This window comes from Schistocerca nitens, chromosome 1 (genome assembly GCF_023898315.1).
Source record: "Schistocerca nitens isolate TAMUIC-IGC-003100 chromosome 1, iqSchNite1.1, whole genome shotgun sequence".
Lineage (NCBI taxonomy): Eukaryota > Metazoa > Arthropoda > Insecta > Orthoptera > Acrididae > Schistocerca > Schistocerca nitens.
In genome coordinates this window covers 36,132,448-36,156,571 of record NC_064614.1, presented here as the reverse complement: position 1 = coordinate 36,156,571, position 24,124 = coordinate 36,132,448, and positions in this window count along the sequence as shown.

Here is a 24,124-nt window from a genome sequence, read left to right as displayed (position 1 = left end):
TTAGCGAGGTTGTTGTCGGTATTCTCTACCACCAACAGCCATGCCACTTTGGATGCATGGCTTCTCGTCCCTTCACCAAAGTTAAGCAACGTTGGGCACTGTTAGTATTTTGAACGATAAGCACCCTTGTACACTGGTGTTGTCTCAGGGACTCGAAGTAGCGAAGTGGCGTCCATTTGAAAAAGTTGTACGAGGCCACTGAGCCATACGAAACTATTACTATGGGGTATCTTCTGTCGTGCAACATTTCTGTTTCAGTAAAGATTAAGATGGAAAAACAAGGCGTAACTTCCTACCTTTATCTCAGTATAACAGATGTTTCGACATTCCAAAACTTAGTTTCCCTTTCATGTACTGTTAGAATGACAATTTCGAAGTTACTACAGATATACTTCGACAAGTAGTCACAGAAACGAGCCTTCCTTTCAGTAAATTGTTCGAGAAAATTGTACTGAAATTTGTGCGTCTCGTTGTTTAATCTGAAACGCACAAGAACGAACAGCGCCATACTAGGACAAAATAATCACTACACAAAGAGTGTGTAATTTGAACCATCTCAGTGATGTGACATCAATCTATGACTGGTTTAACGGAAACAAATAATGTTTGTTAAACTAAACACCCTCAAAATGCAAGAAGGAAAGACTCTTTGGAACATGAAATTTTCCTTTAATATACATACACTTATATAGTTATAAAACCTTGCACAGTCTATTTTAAAAAATGGAAAAAAATAATGGAAAGCTGAGTACCCTATACAATTTCCAGTCCGTGATCGTAGTACTTTTAGATCTCTTAAAGTAAGACGGACGCATATATCAACACGATTATTCAATGTTTTATTAGTAGTAGTAATAGTTACGTATGTGCTGTTTCGGAGCACTGGTAACGTTTAAAGTTGCTCCCTGCCGCCGTTGGATAAGCAGCTGCAGCAGCAAGTCGTATACTCCTAGCTCACTCATTTCTTACATAGTTTAATTCTTAATTTCTTTGAGTGTTTTTGGTACTTGCATTGTTTGATACATAAATTGCGGGCGTATTATAGTATTTGCGAGTTGTAGCATCGCGTTTTAGTACCTGAATAGTGTAAATTCGCGTAGTCGTTTGTCTTTTGTTTTTGTTTTGAACGGCCAGTGACGGTTGGTCACAATCAGTGTGCTCCCTGCCGCCGTTGGATAAGCAGCTGCAGCAGCAAGTCGTATACTCCTCGCTCACTCATTTCTTACATAGTTTAATTCTTAATTTCTTTGAGTGTTTTTGGTACTTGCATTGTTTGATACATAAATTTCGGGCGTATTATAGTATTTGCGAGTTGTAGCATCGCGTTTTAGTACCTGAATAGTGTAAAATCGCGTAGTCTCCTTCCGCTGCCGAGCAGTGTGTCAGCAGTGCGTTAGTAGCAGCATTACTGCATTTACTAGGCAATTTTGTATTTTAATAACCGTTTAAATTTTGTCGATTTGTTTGCGCTCTCTGTGTATTAGTTCAGACGTTCTTTGCAAAACAGTTTTTAGCATGGATAGGGACTGCAACTGCTGTGTTCGGATGCAGGCTGAGTTGGCATCCCTTCGCTCCCAGCTTCAGGCAGTGTTGGCTTCGGTCACACAGCTTGAGGCTGTTGCCAATGGGCATCACTGTGGGGGTCCGGATGGGGGTTTGTCGGGGACGGCCAGCTCGTCCCACGCATCCCCCGATCGGACTAAGACTGTGGTTGCCCGGGATACTGCCCGCATTGAGGCTGATCCCTCACCTGTGGTAGAGTGGGAGGTAGTCTCAAGGTGTGGCAGGGGGCGAAAGACATTCCGGAGGGCTGAACGGAAGGCCTCTCCAGTTTGTCTGACGAACCGGTTTCAGGTTCTGTCTCAGGCTGATACTGATCTTCGGCCTGACATGGCTGCTTGTCCTGTTCCAGAGGTTGCCCCTCAGTCTGCAAGATCCGGGCGGTCGCAGAGGGTGGGCTTACTGGTAGTTGGGAGCTCCAACGTCAGGCGCGTATTGGGGCCCCTTAGAGAAATGGCAGCAAGAGAGGGGAAGAAAACCAATGTGCACTCCGTGTGCATACCGGGGGGAGTCATTCCAGATGTGGAAAGGGTCCTTACGGATGCCATGAAGGGTACAGGGTGCACCCATCTGCAGGTGGTCGCTCATGTCGGCACCAATGATGTGTGTCGCTATGGATCGGAGGAAATCCTCTCTGGCTTCCGACGGCTATCTGATTTGGTGAAGACTGCCAGTCTCGCTAGCGGGATGAAAGCAGAGCTCACCATCTGCCGCATCGTCGACAGGACTGACTGCGGACCTTTGGTACAGAGCCGAGTGGAGGGTCTGAATCAGAGGCTGAGACGGTTCTACGACAGTGTGGGCTGCAGATTCCTCGACTTGCGCCATAGGGTGGTGGGGTTTCGGGTTCCGCTGGATAGGTCAGGAGTCCACTACACGCAGCAAGCGGCTACATGGGTAGCAGGGGTTGTGTGGCGTGGACTGGGCGGTTTTTTAGGTTAGATGGCCTCGGGCAAGTACAGAAAGGGCAACAGCCTGAAAGGGTGCGGGGCAAAGTCAGGACATGCGGGGACCAAGCAGCAATCGGTATTGTAATTGTAAACTGTCGAAGCTGCGTTGGTAAAGTACCGGAACTTCAAGCGCTGATAGAAAGCACCGAAGCTGAAATCGTTATAGGTACAGAGAGCTGGCTTAAGCCAGAGATAAATTCTGCCGAAATTTTTACAGAGGTACAGACGGTGTTTAGGAAGGATAGATTGCATGCAACCGGTGGTTGAGTGTTTGTCGCTGTTAGTAGTAGTTTATCCTGTAGTGAAGTAGAAGTGGATAGTTCCTGTGAATTATTATGGGTGGAGGTTACACTCAACAACCGAGCTGGGTTAATAATTGGCTCCTTTTACCGACCTCCCGACTCAGCAGCGTTAGTGGCAGAACAACTGAGAGAAAATTTGGAATACATTTCGCATAAATTTCCTCAGCATGTTATAGTCTTAGGTGGAGATTTCAATTTACCAGATATAGACTGGGACACTCAGATGTTTAGGACCGGTGGTAGGGACAGAGCATCGAGTGACATTATAATGAGTGCACTATCCGAAAATTACCTCGAGCAATTAAACAGAGAACCGACTCGTGGGGATAACATCTTGGACCTACTGATAACAAACAGACCCGAACTTCTCGAATCTGTAAGTGCAGAACAGGGAATCAGTGATCATAAGGCCGTTGTAGCATCCCTGAATATGGAAGTTAATAGGAATATAAAAAAAGGGAGGAAGGTTTATCTGTTTAGCAAGAGTAATAGAAGGCAGATTTCAGACCACCTAACAGATCAAAACGAAAATTTCTGTTCCGACACTGATAATGTTGAGTGTTTATGGAAAAAGTTCAAGGCAATCGTAAAATGCGTTTTAGACAGGTACGTGCCGAGTAAAACTGTGAGGGACGGGAAAAACCCACCGTGGTACAACAACAAAGTTAGGAAACTACTGCGAAAGCAAAGAGAGCTTCACTCCAAGTTTAAACGCAGCCAAAACCTCTCAGACAAACAGAAGCTAAGCGATGTCAAAGTTAGCGTAAGGAGGGCTATGGGAGAAGCGTTCAGTGAATTCGAAAGTAAAATTCTATGTACAGACTTGACAGAAAATCCTAGGAAGTTCTGGTCTTACGTTAAATCAGTAAGTGGCTCGAAACAGCATATCCAGACACTCCGGGATGATGACGGCATTGAAACAGAGGATGACACGCATAAAGCTGAAATACTAAACACCTTTTTCCAAAGCTGTTTCACAGAGGAAGACCGCACTGCAGTTCCTTCTCTAAATCCTCGCACAAACGAAAAAATGGCTGACATCGAAATAAGTGTCCAAGGAATAGAAAAGCAACTGGAATCACTCAACAGAGGAAAGTCCACTGGACCTGACGGGATACCAATTCGATTCTACACAGAGTACGCGAAAGAACTTGCCCCCCTTCTAACAGCCGTGTACCGCAAGTCTCTAGAGGAACGGAGGGTTCCAAATGATTGGAAAAGAGCACAGGTAGTCCCAGTCTTCAAGAAGGGTCGTCGAGCAGATGCGCGAAACTATAGACCTATATCTAGAACATGTTTTTTGCTCGAGTATCATGTCGTTTTTGGAAACCCAGAATCTACTATGTAGGAATCAACATGGATTCCGGAAACAGCGATCGTGTGAGACCCAACTCGCGTTATTTGTTCATGAGACCCACAAAATATTAGATACAGGCTCCCAGGTAGATGCTATTTTTCTTGACTTCCGGAAGGCGTTCGATACAGTTCCGCACTGTCGCCTGATAAACAAAGTAAGAGCCTACGGAATATCAGACCAGCTGTGTGGCTGGATTGAAGATTTTTTAGCAAACAGAACACAGCATGTTGTTATCAATGGAGAGACGTCTACAGACGTTAAGGTAACCTCTGGCGTGCCACAGGGAAGTGTTATGGGACCATTGCTTTTCACAATATATATAAATGACCTAGTAGATAGTGTCGGAAGTTCCATGCGGCTTTTCGCGGATGATGCTGTAGTATACAGAGAAGTTGCAGCATTAGAAAATTGTAGCGAAATGCAGGAAGATCTGCAGCGGATAGGCACTTGGTGCAGGGAGTGGCAACTGTCCCTTAACATAGACAAATGTAATGTATTGCGAATACATAGAAAGAAGGATCCTTTATTGTATGATTATTTGATAGCGGAACAAACACTGGTAGCAGTTACTTCTGTAAAATATCTGGATTTATGCGTGCGGAACGATTTGAAGTGGAATGATCATATAAAATTAATTGTTGGTAAGGCGGGTACCAGGTTGAGATTAATTGGGAGAGTGCTTAGAAAATGTAGTCCAGCAACAAAGGAGGTGGCTTACAAAACACTCGTTCGACCTATACTTGAGTATTGCTCATCAGTGTGGGATCCGTACCAGATCGGGTTGACGGAGGAGATAGAGAAGATCCAAAGAAGAGCGGCGCGTTTCGTCACAGGGTTATTTGGTAACCGTGATAGCGTTACGGAGATGTTTAATAAACTCAAGTCGCAGACTCTGCAAGAGAGGCGCTCTGCATCGCGGTGTAGCTTGCTCGCCAGGTTTCGAGAGGGTGCGTTTCTGGATGAGGTATCGAGTATATTGCTTCCCCCTACTTATACCTCCCGAGGAGATCACGAATGTAAAATTAGAGAGATTAGAGCGCGCACGGAGTCTTTCAGACAGTCGTTCTTCCCGCGAACCATACGCGACTGGAACAGGAAAGGGAGGTAATGACAGTGGCACGTAAAGTGCCCTCCGCCACACACCGTTGGGTGGCTTGCGGAGTATGAATGTAGATGTAGATGTAGATTTCAACTTTATTAAAACTGAGAATATGTTCTCTAACGTGCGGTAACATTTGAAGAGCCTAAAGCTTAGTAGTTCCTTTACCTCTTGGTAGATCACATTCAAATGACTGCTGAATATTTCAGTTGATGTAGAAACAGTGTTGGTAGCTCTGCACAAGGCCACACGTACGAAGACAGAGCTCTCGTGAAAGATAAGTAATTTAGGTTGTAATTAATTGTATTTGAACACTTTTAACTAAATAAAAACGTTCTTTAGTGTATTCTTAAAGCTTGTAACACCGTAGCTCTAATGTTGTACTGATTTATTTCGCTTTTGTTTCATTTAATGTTACATCGCTGAGCTTCTGTAAATGTGTGTGATTGAATCGATAACATAAAACTGTATATTTCTTTCTTTGCACAAACTTTGATGTCATGGTTTGGTTCTATGCAATTTAGTATATCAGTCGTTTAAATGCTTTGTCCCATTTGGAGGGAACAAAACATACTGTATATAATTGTAATTTTGTGTAATAATTTTTTGTGGAGATGTCAATATGTGTAAATGTTTTGTTTTATTTAATGCATTTGGTTGCTGTTATGTAAACTGCTGATCCTCACTTAGGGCTCTTAGTTATTCTGTATGTAAAAGTTGTTGTGGTTTCCCTCGGGAACGGAACTGTGTAGCGCGCGCAAAGTGTGGCTGGCCTATGTAGAGAAGGCGGAACTGATAGTCGGGGACGAGCTACGAGTCGGGGACGAGCTACCAAACCGTGCACTGCCATGTAAAAGATGCATATTGTGCTGGTTCTGAGAGAGGATTTTTCTGCTACTTTCCAATGCCTCGGATGGATGGATAACTAGCTGGAACTATTCTGGAATTTGTATCTATCATCGCCACCAAGAAGGGCCAGAATCCAGCAATTCTGCCTACGAATCCACCTACCAACATGCGGTTGCCACCACATTGCGCAATCATTGCATCGGAATACTAAAATGATGTACAGTGAAGGAGCAGCTTAATGGATGTGTTAGTGTGCTGAAATATAAGGTCATTTATATCTGAATTTATGTACCTACCCTGATTTTTTTCCTCATCATAACACCTCTCAGGTTCCTCTCCGTTTGAACTAAAGTGATATCCGTGTGTCCTTACTAAAAGAACATTAAAGCCCAATATTTTGCTCATTAATGCCTCTCCAACATAGTAAAAAAGAAAGTTAAAATTAAGGTGGCAAGAGAGTGAGTTAAAGTAAATGTTGTTTGCTGAAAATATTCCTATTGAAACTGCTTATTAAAGTGCTGTTGCTAACTTCAAAATTAAAAGTTCTTAAGACTGAGGCTTATAAAGTAAATGATCACATTGTTGTCTGTAGTAAATTCTAAAAGGTGAGTCAGTTTCTTGCAGTTTTGTCAACATTGTGTTTCGCTGTAGTAAAAGTGAGAAAGCTGCAGTTGTGAAACGCTATATACTCATGTTTGCTAAGTGTTTGTCTCTCTTGTGTATTAGAAGTGCATATTAATAGTAATGTTATAAAGACCACTAATTATAAAAACCATAATTTCGTTAAGCCCTGAAAGTAATAGTGTATTTCGGTATCTCTTATAATTTTGCAAATAGTTTCTGCTGCTCTAACTGTTAGTTTCAATCTTACCGTAAACGTATGTATGTGTCAGAGTTCACTGCACTCGCGTGGGACAAAGTATAGGGTGTGTTTATCCAGTAAAGTTACTTATATCTACGTCCTTAAACGAGAACGTCAATCTTTCTCTTGCCTAATTAGGCTGGCGACCGTTTTCCTTATTCTAAAACAGTATAGCTAGGCAAAATTTTGTTTGTTACTGTTCAAATATTTACGTAATTCTGACTTTCACTTCCGATAAGCCACCTCCGTTAGGTACAACACGGTCAACATAACAAAATTCCTCTCTGTTTTGCAAATTGCCTCCAGTTTCGAGTTTATGGTATAGCAGTAGCAGACAGGGAGTGTTATAAGCTCACAATTAAAAATTTTCTTTTATTTGCGTAGTATTCTAGTAGTCGCGAAAAGTTCATTTGTTTTACTTACTGCTGCTTAGGCTTAATTTTTGGAGTCTGAATATTTAGCGTTATACCACGATTGTAAGTGCATTTTCTGTAGTTTAACTGAATAAATATGCTCATTAGGGAGCTTTTTAAGCTCACCATTAAAGGTTTTTCTTTTATTTGCGTATTGTTCCAGTAATCATGAAAAGTTAGTTTTGTTTATATTTCGCGGCTCTGCCTTACTTTCCGAGTGTGCATACTTAGCGTTATACCGCAACCTTACGTGCATTTGGTATAGTTTAACTAATTAAATACGTTCATTAGTGTGCTCTTCAAGCTTGCCATTAAAGGTTTTTCTTTTTTTTGAGTACTCTTCCAGTAATCGCAAAAAGTTCGTTTTGGTTACATTCGGCTGTTTAGGCCTAATTTTTGATGATGCATATTTAGCGTTATACCACAAATTTAAGTGCATTTGGTAATAGTTTACTTACATATAAGTTTGCTAAACGTATTTAGTGTCCTCTTTCATCTGTATTTAACATATTATCGTTTTCACTTAGTAAATCTCTTAACTAATTTCTAAACTACCACAAGTGTGTGAGCTGCAGTAGGAAAGTTAGTTCAGGGGTTTTTTGCAGCTGTTGTGACAGGTGGTTTCATTGGGGAAATTGTAGCGGCGTGGAAATTGGGGAAGCAAACGAGACTGTTCCATTCTTTTGCAGGGTTTGTTCAAGAGATATGATTATAGCTGAGCAGGAGGAGAAAATTATAGCCCTTCAGGCTGATTTGGCCGGAGCGACCGAGGAACTGAAGAGGTTAAGGTGGGAGGAGGGAAAACAGCGGTGGGAAGTAGCAGTTGGGAACGGGGGCCACAGAAAGAGGACGGTGTCTGACTGTTTGCCAATTGGCACAACCAATATATTTCCCTTGCCACCACAGTTAAGTAAGGAAGAGGCTCCAGTAGAAGTAGATGTAGTTAAGATGCAACAGAATCTCACTAGGAAGCCAACTGTTTCTAAAGAAGCAGAAAGTAAGAGGAAAGTTCTGTTGCTAGGTAGCAGTCATGGAAGAGGTATGGGCCAGATTTTACAGGAAAAATTAGGTGACAGTTACCAGGTCACAAACTTTTTAAAGCCAAGTGCATGTCTTAGCCAGATGGTAGAGGATATAGGTTCTTTGTGCAAGGATTTCTCAAAGCAGGATCATGTGATGATAGTGGGTGCAGTGGGAAACAGCATTGATTGGGATCAGGGCTAAAGTATTGAGTGTGACCTGGTGAAAATAGCCTCTGCAACGACCCATACTAATGTTGGGCTGGTGCTGCTTTCAGGTGGCAAGATCAGCCCCAGTTGAACCGCTCTGTCAGGAGGGTAAATATGGAGTTGGATCAGTTGCGTAGGGCGGCCACGCTGTCAGACATTGAATTGGATTCTGTCGAGGCTATTGATAGGGGGGATTTCACAAGGCATGGCCTACACCTCAATAGGAAAGGGAAGGGTAAACTGGCAGGGTTGTAAGCGAAATCCATAAGGGGGGACACTAGTACTCATGGACGTACCTCTTTTTTAGACTAATATCAGTGTCCAATGAGAAGTTCAGGCAGGCAGATGCTAAACGGGACCAAAACTCACAACATTCTCCCAACAGGAAAGTAAATCGTAATGTTACCATATTTAACCAAAATATTGGTGGATTAAAAAAGAAAGTAGATTCTCACAAAAGTAAAGTAAAAAATAATGTTACCAATTTTCACCAAAATATTCCGGGATTAAAGAATGAAGTAGATGAGCTCCTTGTTTGTTTGGATGACATTGAATCTGGTAATGGAATAGATATACTATGCGTGTCTGAGCATCAGATTGTGTCTGATATGGAAAAGGTAAATATCAGTGGCTATAAACTAGCTGCACATATGAGTAGAGAGAATAAGGTGAGAGGAGGAGATGCCAATATGTCAAAAGTTATCACTGTGTAAAAAGCTTAGATACAAAAAAGTTTTGTCTAGAGCAACAAGTAGAAGCATGTGTCTGTGAACGTAAACTGAAGGAGGGCTCTTTTATAATTATAACAGTATATAGGTCCCCTTCAGGAAACTTTCAATAATATCTGGAAAACTTGGATGCCATTTTGTGCTATCTGCCAGATAGGGGAAACCAAATTATTATTTGTGGGGACTTCAATATTGATTCGCTGAAAGAGGGTAATAGGAAGAATGACATGGAAGTCTTGTTCAGTTCTTTCAGTTTGACATCTGTCATTAGTTTTCCTTCTCGAGTAGTAAAGGACAGCAGCACATTGATAGATAACACTTTTATAGACCAAGGTAGGTTTAAAAACATAAATTCTTGTCCTGTTGAGGATGGCTTTTCTGATCGTGTTGCTCAGCTAGTTACACTATATGACATAGCTCCATTTAGTAATTCAAAACTACCCTCCAAAGTTGTGCATTCAATTAATGACTCAACAATTAGAAATTTCAGAGAAAATCTTCAGCAGTTAGACTTGGATGAGGTGTACAAGGAACCCAATGCTAATTTAAAATATAACTTATTTCAAGATACACTTGTAAGAGAATTCGAAAACTGTTTCCCCAAGAAAGTAGTTAAATCTAATTATAAGAAACCATGGAAAAAACCTTGGCTTACTAAAGGAATAAATATACCTTGTAACCACAAAAGGGAACTGTATCCAACAACAAGAAAGAGTAATGAACTAGAAACAGCCAAATATTGTAACAACTACTATGATACATTAAGAAAGTTTATTAAAAAGTCCAGAAACATGTGCATCATGTCCGAGATTAATCCCTCTGATAACAAAATTAAAACAATTTGAAATATTATTACATGGGAGACAGGGCAACCAAGAGTACAGGATGATGGCATTACCATCAAAGTGAATGGAAACTTGACAAACAACAAGCTGGAAGTCGAAAACATTTTGAATAATCATTTTTTAAATGTTGTAAAGAAAAGAGGATCTAAATGTTCATTAGAAGAAGCAAGGCAGTTAATAGAAGAGGTCTTACCCACACCATTTGATACAATTGAAATGCCACCCACCTCTCCTTCTGAAATTAGGAACATTATAAACTCTTTCAAGAATAAAAGCTCACATGGAATTGATGGCGTTTCCAGCAGGAAAATACAATCTTGTTCCCAAGAGATAAGTGGGATTCTTGGCCACATATGTAATAGCTCCCTGAAGCAGGGTATTTTTCCAGATAGACTGAAGTATGCCATTCTTAAACCACTGCATAAGAAAGTGGATATGTCTGATGTCAACAATAACCACCGAATCTCTCTTCTGACTACCTTATCCAAAGTTCTTGAAAAAGTAATGTACTGTAGAGTAGCTTCACACCTTTGTATAAATAAAGTTTTAACAAAATGTCAGTTTGGTTTCCAGAAAGGTTTTTCAATGGAAAATGCTATATATACTTTCACTAATAAAATGTTAAATGCTCTGCGTAACTGGAAGTCAACCGTTCGGATTTGTTGTGATCTCTCAAAGGATTTTGATTGTGTAAATAATGGAATACTTATAGATAAGCTCAAGTACTGTGGTATGAATGGGAGAGCGCTCAAATGGTTTAAATCACACCTAACTAGGAGAGTGCAGAAAGTTGAAACAAGCACTTCACATAATATGCAAAAAAACTGGTGATTTCTCAAACTGGGGAACAATCAAGAATGGGGTGCCACAAGGTTCAGTCTTGGGTCCTCTGCTGTTCTTGATATGTATTAATGACTTGCCATTCTATATTCACAATGATGCAAAGCTGGTACTTTCTGCCGATGATACAAGTGTAGCTATCACACCCAACAGACAAGAATTAACTGGTCAAATTGTAAATGTTGTTTTTCAGAAAATCATTAAGTGGTTCTCTACAAATCGGCGCTCATTGAACTTTGACAAAACACATACATACAGTTCCACACAATAAATGGAATGACACCATTAATAAATATAGATGTCGATCAGAAAACGGTAGCTAAGGTAGAATATTCAAAATTTCTAGGTGTATGCATTATTGAGGGGTTGACTGGAAAAAACATACTGAGATCTACTGAAACGTTTGAGTTCAGCTACTTACGCTGTTAGGGTCATTGCAAATTTTGGCGATATACATCTGAGTAAATTAGCTTACCACGCCTGTTTTCATTCTCTGCTTTCGTATGGCATCATATTCTGGGGTAACTCATCATACGGTAAAAAAGTGTTCATTGCACAAAAGCGTGTAATCAGAATAATCGCTAGAGCTCATCCAAGATCATCCTGCAGACATTTATTAAAAGAGCTAGAGATCTTCACTGTAGCCTCTCTCTCTCTCTCTCTCTCTCTCTCTCTCTCTCTCTCTCTATATATATATATATATATATATATATATATATATATATATATATATATATATATATATAAACAACAATCCGAACGAATTCAAAAGTAATAGCAGTGTACTTGGCTACAACACTAGGAGAATGGATGATCTTCACTACTCAAGGTTAAATCTAACTTTGGTTCAGAAGGGGGTAAATTATGCTGTCACAAATACCTTTGGTCACTTAACTAATAGCATCAAAACTCTGACAGACAGCCATATAGCATTTAAAAGGAAATTAAAAGAATTTCTTAATGGCAATTCCTTCTACTCATTAGATGAATTTTTGGATATAGTAAATGGGTAATTTCCCCAACCCCCACAAAAGAAAAATTAAAAATATTAAATGTCATGTAATCTTTTGTGTAATGTAATATCTTGTATAGACACCTTTTATTAACCCGACATGTTCCACATCATTCCGAAGTGTCGTATTCATGATGTATGGAACAAGTACTAATCTAATCTAATCTAAACAGGTATTTTTCTCTCATGGAAAGAGCAGTATTCACTCTCGCTGTGTTCACTAATCCCTGTGTCGGTTTTGATGCTCATTATTAGCTCAGGATTGTTTATTGCTAAGAGGTAGAGGCTCCATAATACAAATTTCACAACATATTTTAACTGTAACAAATAATAAATTCAGTCGTAATTACTGCAACCTGTGACACACGAAATACTTAGCACAGAATAACACGAACAAAGAAATAAGTTAACGGGAATGGAGGCAGTTAAATATGTAGAGGTGTTTAGTGTTGTCACTTTACAAAACGTCATTCATGTTCGTAGGACTTATTATAAAGCTGGCTCCCTCGTGTTTATTCAAAAACTGAATTCCGCTTTCCAGCTATCACCAAGTTACAGAACCTATATAAAGCACTTTTTTTCAGTGTACCTTAGCAAAAATTTTACTATTAGCAAATAAATGAACTTAGTCTTTCAAATTTAAGAACGTATTTTACATCAGAACTTTTACATATTAATAAGGTTACAGTTAGTTTTAATTTAAGTACACAGTGTGATTCGGTCCTTCCTCCATCTTGTGACAATCGTTTCATCTCTACATAACTATTATACTCACCTGTAAAATCTAATTTGTATACTAAAGACTTTCTCTGCCTGTAACACGTTTTCTTCTCTACTGCTCCTCCAGCACCACGTTAACCATTAATAGTTGCAATAGCTAATGTCCCACTATCCTATCCATAATCACTCCGTCTTCCACATACCTTACTGACAACCTATTTCTAACAATTCGTGATAGCTCTACATTGCAGTAACTTCCAGTTTTTTCTTCTACTTATTCTGAGTGATTTCACTTCCATATAATGCTACGCTCCACACATACCCTTTCAGGTACTGCTTCCTTATTTCTTTATCAATAACTTATGCCTCTTGTTGCTGCCTCGGTCTAGCGGGCAAAAGCAGTCCGACAAATGGGCCGCCAATTACGAAATTCAAGAAGCAGTTCAGGTACTCCAGTACTGCTACCTCAACATCCTGCAATCCGGAGGCTGCCCTACAACGGGCTGGGCTGCTACACACTTACCCTGGGACAGTGCTTTCCAGGTATTTGTGTAGGCAAGTGAGGTCTTTGGTGTCAACAATGCCGATGTATCTAGACCTTAAGTCCAGCGGAATATCATTTGCCTGGAGCTGTCCTGAAGTCACACAGGGCTGGAGAGTTTGCAGCACCGGCGCGCAGTCTCCTCGCCAGCGGACAGTCTCCAGACTCCACACCTGCTACTGCACGTCACCAGGGTCGTACTAACGACATCTGCTCTGACGCTCCGGGACATCGACCTAGGACCACATCGATGGGGCCGTTCAGTGCGTGTCAGGGCCTGTTACTCCATCGTCTCCCGAGACCCACGTGCGACCTTGGCCGCTACGAGTCTGGATAGCGCTTCAAAGCATGCGTTAATGGTCGCTTGTCTTCTGCGATGCTGTGTTGGCACATATTACGTCAACAAGGCGGCCCGGCTGGCTGCTGCCAATATTGACTTCGCTATAAAGAATGTCCTGCCAGTAAAAGCTGTTTAAATTCTGGCTTCGCCATCGTTACGGACCCAGCACTACTCCGTCCCTGAGATCGCCCATGCTCGACGTCGTGACGCTCAGGCGGTCAGCCTCCCATCTTTGGTTGACTACGTAGCGGTCAACAATCTAGATCTATTTTACGGAAGATGATTTTCCTCGCCTGTAACAATCTACTAACATCATCCTTGCTTCGGCCATCCTCCTTAAGTTTCTTCCTATATGAAACGATTCTGCATTTCTTCTCCTTTTCTCTTTTTTAATTGTTGTTAAGCAAGTTTTCTTCTTTGTGCTGCTATTTACCACCTCTTTATTATATTTCATTAATCCGTATTTTCTGCTACGTAGATGCATCACTCAGCCAGAGGGGAACATTGCAAGCGATCTGTAGTTTTATCATTCTGATTCTGACTGAGCCTTCAAGGAGACCAAATAGGTGTGGTAATCAGTCTCCTATACAAGCCCCCAAGACAGAACAGTGTATCCATTATATGTGTAAATTCTGTGTTCGAGTGTGAGAAATGGTTCTAAATGCTTGGTGACGAGTATACGAGGGGGAACATGGGAACCAGTCCGGTACTCACCTAATGGGATGTAGGAAACCGCCTGGAAACCACATCCATTCTGCTCACAGCACACAGACCCCTCGTCACCAATCCTCCAGGTGGGTTGAATCCAGGGCCAGCCCACCTCCCCATCTCGATAGTGGTCGCCTTAACACGCTCAACTACCTGGGTGGATGATCGCTGGAGTTTAGATCTGATCCTCGTGCACTTCAGTTCATCAGTTAGTAAGCATAGATCTAGAAAACCTCCTGAAAGTACTTTTACATGGACCTTCCTCCTTGAGTCTGTAAATAAACAGAAATGACAAAAGTTTTTTTTTTACCCTTCTATTCTTCCACGAACAACGACTTCATTTTTAAACGTCATCTGAGGTATGCGCATGTAGATATATTTGTATCGGACTGAAGAGATCTGTAGCATGGGTTTTGTTATTAACATGTTCTGAGTCGAATGAGACGATAGTGATGTTCGTATTCAGGAGATGCTCCCTTAAGATGATCACTCAATCGCTCATCAACGTTAGTCATCGTTCAGCCACCCCAGAAATCTAGCACATGCTGCGTCACTATTGATATTTCTGGTGTATAGCTAAAATGTGTATTTATAATCGGAAAATTATAAGTGATTAGTCATTCACATTGAAATTAAAACTATACTATCTCACCGAAAGTATCCAGACAACGCCATCTATTGTGGAATTGACAAAGAGATGTCAAAGGCCGATAATTCATTATACAATGATTCCGGAAATTTTGCGTAGGCAGTAGAGAAGCAGGAACAGCAGAAAGGGTCAGTCAGGAAATCTCAGTGACTTCGAATTTAGTTTTTGAAATACACAGTTTTCGATTAATGTCATACATTAAAATCCTCCGATACCTGCACATGGCACAGGTTTTAATATCTGACCCTTGGTAATGGTGCTAAGGACTACCAAAATTTCAATTGTGATAATCAAAGTTTCTGCGCTCACTGGCGAATACAACGTCTTTAAAAAAGTTCTGCATGACTGTGTGCCCCAGCCACGAGAAGGTAAACAATAAAATTAGTTGTAGTAAAGGTGAGTGACAGGCTGATAACAATCGATGGAAGAGTCCTGAGGAAATATAATTCATTCACGAAAGTTATTCAGAAATCGTTAGTCGCTCAATTAGTCTAGAAGGTTTGCTAGGTATGATTAATATGAAAGAAAGAGAAGATCCGAACAAGAGTTATCGCTTTCGTTTACTAAGACTGAGAGCATTTTGAAGATGATCGTACAAGTGCTATGATATTCATAAAATTTCATACGTTGACAGAAGACTTAATGTATTAATTCCTTTCATTTACTTCTTGCCAAATTACCATGCCATAAAGTTAAGGGAACACTGACAGTAGCTTTCACCGCTTGGAATACGGAACAGAAAAGAAGAATGGTAGTTGTTCCTTAAGAACCTCTCACCATATATGATGTAAAGACTTTGAGAGTTTATAAACTTAGATAACTACCAGGTAACGCACAACAAACAACTGAGTAAAGTTATTTCATAATGACAATAAATATTTACAAGCACATATGTCCCGAAACATTCGAAGTACATCATATGCTTTTTATTTTATATGTGTTTGTCTCATCTCCTTAAAACTAACACCTCCTCTGCGGATCTGCTGTATAACGTTTTGTAATACCTCCAAGTTTGTCCCAATAAAACACTTTATATTCCTTCAAGATGGGGCACCGACATGACTAAAGATTTTATTTTAAATGTAAAAAGGCATTCTGAAATATCTCGAGATATCACTGCACTGTAAACTGATAATGGCTACATAAACTGTTGTTGCTAATAAAACTTGCTTCCACTTACTCTTTTACATTACAACGAGATAGTGCTCCACAGTCTCCCTAGATACAGTTTCACATATATACTGAGACTTACCACAACTGATTTGGAAATTATTTTTGTTAAAAAATACTTTAATAAGAGCTCAGGTATAGCGGCAGAAGACCAGCTGTTCCAGAATGAAATCTGTGTCCTTCGACATATTTGTCTTTGATATCATTTTAAACATATTGGCAAACATTAAAATAAGCAATTAATTAGAGATTGGTGTTTACATTAACCTGTGATCACTCCGGAATATTCGTACACGACGGTCGTAAACAGTCAGATTGCTTCCTGTGACAGGCGTCCGTATTCGGAGAGAAAAAATGTCCAGTTTTACAGAGGTGGTGTGGCATATTATATAGAGAGACAGGGAGTGTGTGACCCCAGCAGCAGCAGCAGCAGCAACAGCGGGGCAGAGGGAGGTGCGACTGCGAGGAAGGGCGTGTCGGCCTGCGATAATACAGACACGCTGCCGGAAATTTAATTTCCGCCCCAGGTCTGAATCACCTCGCTTCTCCTGTCGTTCTCAGCAAATCGGCGCGCAGGAAATACCGTGCCTCACAGAATACTGCTCTTCATGTCAAGAGGCAAACACGATCTGAAAGGAGAAGCGACGCGGGGAAAAATAAACTGCAGGGGCGGAGCTGCCGATACCCACCTCAACAGGTTACCCGAACACCCACGAACTCAAAGCTGCAGAGGAACTTGTGCTGCCGAACATGATCAACGTATGTTTTTGACAGCAGAAATTTTCTTATGCGTTTAAATGAAGTAAATAACAATACAGTACATACAGAGTGACCCAGAAACCGCCCCCTCCCCCCCCCCCCGTCACTTATCGACCTTAATGACAGTGAAAAATTAAACCGCGTGTACCTAATGGAAATTTGGGAAAAGCAATCGTCACCGAAGTTAATCTGTCGGCAAAGAGGGAGGAACGGTTACATCTAAATGAAAGGAAAAATGCAAATGAAATTGCTGAAAATTAATTTTGAAAAAGGGTAAAGTTAATAAAGAAAGTAAATGTGCGGTCGCTACATTAACAATTAACTAGCGTTAATTAGATATTTGAGATTTGGGGAAAATTACGGTCGCCAGTCCGATGGACAACTACTATAATAACTGAAAAAGAAAGGTTAATGCACATATAATTAGCACTAAAAACGTGGCAACTGAAGGTTGACATGTGTTGTGTGAAAACTGAATGTTGGCCAGAAGTAATAAATTTCGCTACACTCTGACTTAATTTAGCAAAAGAATTAATAAAACCGGAAAATTGAAAGTTAATTTAGTGACTGAAATTAATAGTGAACTTCTGAAGCACTACGAAATTAAATAAAGTAAGGTTAGTCTTGGACTACCTCAACAATCATCTCAAAAGCTACTTGATTCTACACAATTTAGAAATAAGAGATTTAACTTTGAACTTGAATTAAATGATTTTGAACAATTAATGATAGTAAAATTTAGTACGTACCAAGCTGAGCTGCAGTCACAGGTAAGCTAAAATTTGGTAACAAAACTCGCACTCTTAATTTGTGCCTGTGCAACCTAAATATTGTAGCCAGCTATGAATACTTTAACTGAACTTTGAAATTAAACCAGTGAAATGGATTGATATTACTTTAATGCTGGCGTTTGAATTTCAACAACACTTGGGTTCATTTCGGAAAAGGAAGGGGCCCTTCTTGGTAATGCAATTGGGACAATGAGCAACAAAGGTTCACGCTAAGTTGCTGTATTTCAATTATGCAACTTGAACAGTTTGAAAATCTGAGGTCTGCCATACAGTTCTAAAACTTTACGTGCTCTCAGTATTCATTGTTGGTTGATTGAAGGTTTCAAGTCGTCCATCGAGGAGGTGGCGACAATCACTTATTGTCGACCGTCGCTGTTGCAGAAGCTGGATGTTGGCGCTCCTTCTTCTCGACACGGTCACCAGGGGAAAGGAGCTCTTGATGTGTGCCCACTAATGTTTCCCGTCCGCGACACCGTACCAGAAAGTATCATAGCAAGTCGAGCGCAATTACATGCTGCCAAACCCGAAAGCGCGGCAACATCAATCAACACACCTGCTCCACCGCCCTACTCCAGTCAAACTCCGCTCTGCCCGCGCTCCACGCGGCAGAGTGAACACTACCAAAGATCGTAAACACTTTGGTTCTCCACACGACATATCGATGTAATCGTTCGATACAATAGTTTTCCCTAGGCAAGAACCAGCGTAAAAATACAAATAATATTTACAAAACAAACCAATTATACATCGACATAAATGCATATATATACAAATTGTAAAAGAATTACAGTATATAAAGACACAGAAACGTCATATCTTCAGGTAACAAAATAAGGAAAAAATTCATAGTACAGTAGATGGAAATAGAAGGATATGCATCTCCGTTAACATTTGTCCGTGCACTTATTCATGGAAAAATGTAGGTTGAGAGGTGTAAACTGACACACAAGCCCGAAATGACGTGGAGTTTTATTGAAACCAAAAATGAGTGCAAAAACTGGCTAACAGATGGCGTTGGTCAGAAACACATCAGTGCCGCCGCTTGAGAACCGTGTATAAAATGAGCTGTAATGAGCCGTTAGTAGCCATCGATTTTGTGACGCTGAGAGCGTTTGCGGTGTTTGCACTTCTAGAAATGTGGGAAGACGACGGTTGATTGTCTAACGTTTTGTGAACCAACCAGCAGATTCAGTGTCCTTCTGGATGAAAGCACACGGTACAACCGAAGTATAGATGAACTGGTGATGTAAACATCGTATTATCATCATTAGTAAAGCTGTAGTTTAAAGAAATAGTAAACACACTGAGCTTGCCAAAAGCCTAGAAGTCATTATTCTTGGTGTCGCAACTCTCTGGGCTGCTCTCGGACTAACACATTGTGATCCTGGGTGACTCATTGCCTCCGCGCAGCTCGATTGCGTTGCGTGATTACGCCCAACACAGAACTGTAATGACGTATGCCTCTCCGTCGTGGTGATTGCACGACTCGGAGCCGTTACTGTCTTCACATTGATCAAGAATGTTGATATGACGTCGGCTCAATGAAAACAAACAGTAAAACTGTCAAAGGAAATGCTCAGACCTCCGTCCTTATCGCATCGTCCCAAGACTGTTTGATAAACACCAGCTGCAAGATACGACTTTTATACAGGATGGTGCTCCAACCCATACAGATGTGAAAGGTCTCTTCCGCACTTCATTTGGTGACGACCGCGTGCAAAGCCGTCTCTTCCATCATGCTTGAACTCCCAGGTCCCCAGACCTCAGTCGGCGTGACTGTTGGTTGAGGGGTTACCTGAAGTCGCAAGTCTACAGCGATCGTTTGATCTCATTAGGGACGTTAAAGTACAACATCCGACGGCAATATCTCACCATACCTACTGACATGCTGTACAGTGCTGTTCACAGCATTGACCCTCGACTACAGGCATTGTTGATTAATAACGCCTGACGTACTGAGCGTTTGTGATTAAGACTATCGTCTTTCCTAAAACTCAGTTTCTATGCTAATTATTGCTTTTGTATCATACGAAGCGCCATCTGTTGGTCATTCTGTACGATATTTATGGTTCCAGTAAAACACCACGTCATTGCAAGAATATGTATGAATTCGTATCTCTCTACCTACAGTACAGGGTGTGGTAGATAAGTAATGAGACTGGCCGCCGCGCGGCGCCCCAGTCGCTCGCAGGGCGGTCTCCACCTGTACGTCACGTGGTGGGGGATCTGAGCTAACAATAGAACCTGTTCGCAGTCGCGTCGGAGCTCTGGTGCAGTGAGGGTCGAGCTTCGCGTATTACGTTGTTTGTGTGCCCGTGACACTTGTGAAAACGCTGAAGATGGATCGCTCGATAGAACAGCGGTATGCAATCAAATTTTGCTTTCGCTTGGGCAAAACTGCATCGGAAACTTTTGCTATGATTACGGAGGCCTACAAAGAAGACTCCCTATCAAGAGCTCAAGTGTTCCGGTGGTTTAATGAATTTAAAAACGGGAGGGAATCCGTTGAAGACATGGAACGATCTGGACGCCCTTCAACGAGTCATGTGGATGAAACGGTGGCCAAAGTGAAAGAACTCCTGGACTCCGACCGTCATTTAAGTCTCAAAATGATCGCTGATGAGGTCTTCGTGAATAAATTTACGGTTCACCAAATTGTTACGCAAGATTTGATGATGAGGAAAGTTTGCGCAAAATTGGTTCCCCCAGTGCTCACCGCCGAACAAAAGCAACAACGAGTGGACGTTTGCCGTGAGATGTTGAATGATTTGGAAAATAATCCACACTTTTTAGACAATGTAGTAACAGGCGACGAATCGTGGACATTCCAGTACGACCCGGAGACGAAAGCCCAGAGCTCGGAGTGGCACACACCGGCATCCCCGCGGCCAAAGAAAGCAAGAATGTCAAAGTCCCGCATCAAGACAATGCTGGTTGTGTTTTTCGACAAGCGGAGGTTAATTCACAAAGAGTTTGTCCCTCAGGGTAAGACTGTCAATGCCCAATTCTACAAAGAAGTCCTTCAGCGATTGCACAGACCGTCAAACGGAAGCGACAGGACCTTGCTCAACGCTGGCGTCTCCACCACGACAACGCTCCGGCGCACACTGCGTTCCTCGTGACCTCCTACTTGACCCGAATTGGAGTTGAAGTTTTGCCACAGCCACCATACAGCCCTGACTTGAGTCCTCCTGATTTCTTCCTATTTCCGAAGGTCAAAAGATGCCTGAAGGGTCATCGTTTCGACGATATTCCGAACATCCAACGTGCTGTCATGAAGACACTAACTGGGATAACTCAAACGGACTACAGTGGGGCCTGTGAAGCTTGGAAAACGCGCTGGCAACGTTGTGTCGACGCCCAAGGCGAGTACTTTGAAGAATATTAACGTTTTGTACAAATTGGATCAATAAATTTGTTTTTCTAGACTGAGTCTCATTACTTATCTACCACACCCTGTATTTCGTGAAATATTGAATTTTTGAAGTGTTAATGTACGGTTGTAGTCACCCTCTGTTTTGTCGTACCGTAGAGGCTATTCTTGGTAAAACCGAAACAGAGCAGTGAATGGAGAGCTTAACAATAAACTCTGTCCACTGTCTTTTCATAGCGTTGCTATTTTGCCAATGTGCATTTATAAGTCACAGCTTCATCATCATAGCTTTGAAACTTGTAGTGTCTGCACCGAACACTGCGCAAACCACATGTGAAACTTACTTCATTTGATGTCATATTTTGCAGTTGTGATGTGGTAACAGCAACAATATATACAGTGCGTGTTTTACAAAATACGTCACAGATTCCTGCGGGAGGTAGTACTGGTCATAACTAGAAGAATACCACTGTTGGAATAGGAAAGGACTAGCAACTTTATTTAGTGTCTATTTAGTTTTCCTTCAGAGTTATATGACACTGTGACAGAAAACGAAATAAGTAATAGAAAACAGGTGTCTACTGCCATACGTATGGAAAACATTACTTGTTGTAGTACAGGCCAATCTGTCCTCTCATTCCAGTCTGTCTGTTACGTACAAGTTGAACTACAGGCAACGCTGCATGTGGTTACCACGCATTCTGACACATCCTTCAGGCCTTATTCGGAGTCTATCACGCATTCTACCTAATACACCAGTTTCCAGTTTCCTCGACTTACGCCGGATGGCGGAGTTGTGGGTTCGGCTTATCAGATCAGAGATCCATTACTCAGAGGAAGCAGCTACATGTGCAGAGGGAGCTGTGTTGAGTGAAATGGGTCGCTTTTAGGTTCTAAGGTCTCAAAAAAGTACAGAAAGGGCTTCAGTATCAAAGGGTGCAACACATGACGAGGACAGACCTACTAACGGTCGGCATTGTAGTTGTAAATTGTCGTAGCTGTGTTGGGAAAGAACCAGAGCTCCAACTGCTGACAGAAAGCAATGAAGCTCTAGTCTTTACAGGTACTGGAAGCTGGCTAAACCCGGAGATAAGTTCAGCCGAAATTTTTACAAAGGACTAAACGGGATTCAGAAGGTATAGATTAAATATAGTGAGTTGTGGTGCGTTTGTTGCCGTTACTAGTATTTTCTCTTAGGGTGAAACTGAAGTAGATAATTATTGTAAGCTGGTAAGGGTAGAGGTTATAGCGGCGCATGACAACCGGAATAAGTTAGTAATTGGTTTCTTTTGCCGATCCTCTGACTCATTTGATATATTTTCAGAACGACTGAAAGAAAATTTGAGGCGTTTCAAACAGATAGCTCACTCATACAATTATAATAGATGGTAACTTCAATCTATAAATGTGTTAGCTAAAATGCATGTTTAATGATACTTCCTGGCAGATTAAAACTGTATGCCGGACCGAGACTCGAACTCGGGACCTTTGCCTAGTTCTGCAAGGTATGCTGGAGAGTTTCTGTGAAGTTGGGAACGTAGGACACGAGGTACTGGCGGAATGGAAGCTGTGAGGACGGGTCGTGAGTCGTGCTTGGGTAGCTCAGTTGGTAAAGCACTTGTCCGCGGTAGGCAGAGGCCCCGAGTTTGAGTCTGGGTCCCGCACCCAGTTTTAATCTGCCAGGAAGTTTCATATCAGCGCACAGTCCGCTGCAGAGTGAAAATCTCATTCTGGATGCATGTTTAATGCTAGTTATAGGCTTAAACAATCTTCCAAAATCGTACTAATTGCTTTCTCCGAAAATTATTTTGAAGAATTAGAACAGGAGCCTCTCTAAGCGTAAATTATTGCGGATACGAAACCATACATCAGCATTTAGAAACGAATAACCCTATGGAAATAGGGAGCATCACGATGGATACAGCAATTCACACCCACGAGTTTCCTGTGGTAAGACTAAATACTGTAAAAAAATCTGTTTAAAAAATTGAGATAGAAGTTCGCTTGATGGCTTCCTAAGGTACAGTCTCCAGTAAATCCAAAGCAACCATGTAAGCGTAGACCAGATGTAGTTTAAATTCAAAGAAATAATAGCGACAGCAATGGAGATATAAATATCAAATAAATTAATAAGAGATGAAACTGATCCACCAACACGTCAGAACAGCTGCCGAAGTAACAAACAAAACCTGCGAGATTTTATTGATCTCAAAAACCCTCGATTGGCGAAGTTTTACGGAAACCCGAAATTTAGCTCAGGTTTCAGTGCGAATTACCTGCAGTAGTTTCCACAATGAAATTGTTTCGAAATCCGGCACAAAATCTAAAGAGATTCTGGTTGTTTATAAAATGCATCAGCGGCAAGACGCAATCAATATCTTCACTGCAAGGTAGCAACGGCAATGTTACCGATAACGGTGCCACTAAAGAGGAATTCAAATGTTTCAAATGGCTCTGAGCACTATGGGACTCAACTGCTGTGGTCATCAGTCCCCTAGAACTTAGAACTACTTAAACCTAACTAACCTAAGGACATCACACACACCCATGCCCGAGGCAGGATTCGAACCTGTGACCGTAGCAGCAGCGCGGCTCCGGACTGGAGCGCCTAGAACCGCACGGCCACCACGGCCGGCCAAAGAGGAATTACTAAAAAGGTTTGTCTGATATTGCTTCACCAAAGAAGGCAAAGTAAAAATTTCATAATTGGAATCAAGAACAACTGACAACATGAGTAGCTTAGAACCAGATATTCTCAGTGCAGCGAAGCAACTTAAATCGCAAATATACTTCATATTGTCTGAAAAACACGTCCAGATTTAGCAGCTTTAGGTGGAATGATTTTTAAACTATATCTTCCGTAGTATTTGTTCATCCTTATGTCTAGACCAGGAATTACAAAGTACTAGTGAATTTATCGAAAAATTTGGTTTTGAAACTGACAGAAAAACGTTTTCAGATGGTGTTTTGTCATCTCCCACTCACACTTGCATCTACGAAGACGTTTAGGAAAGCATACAATCGTCC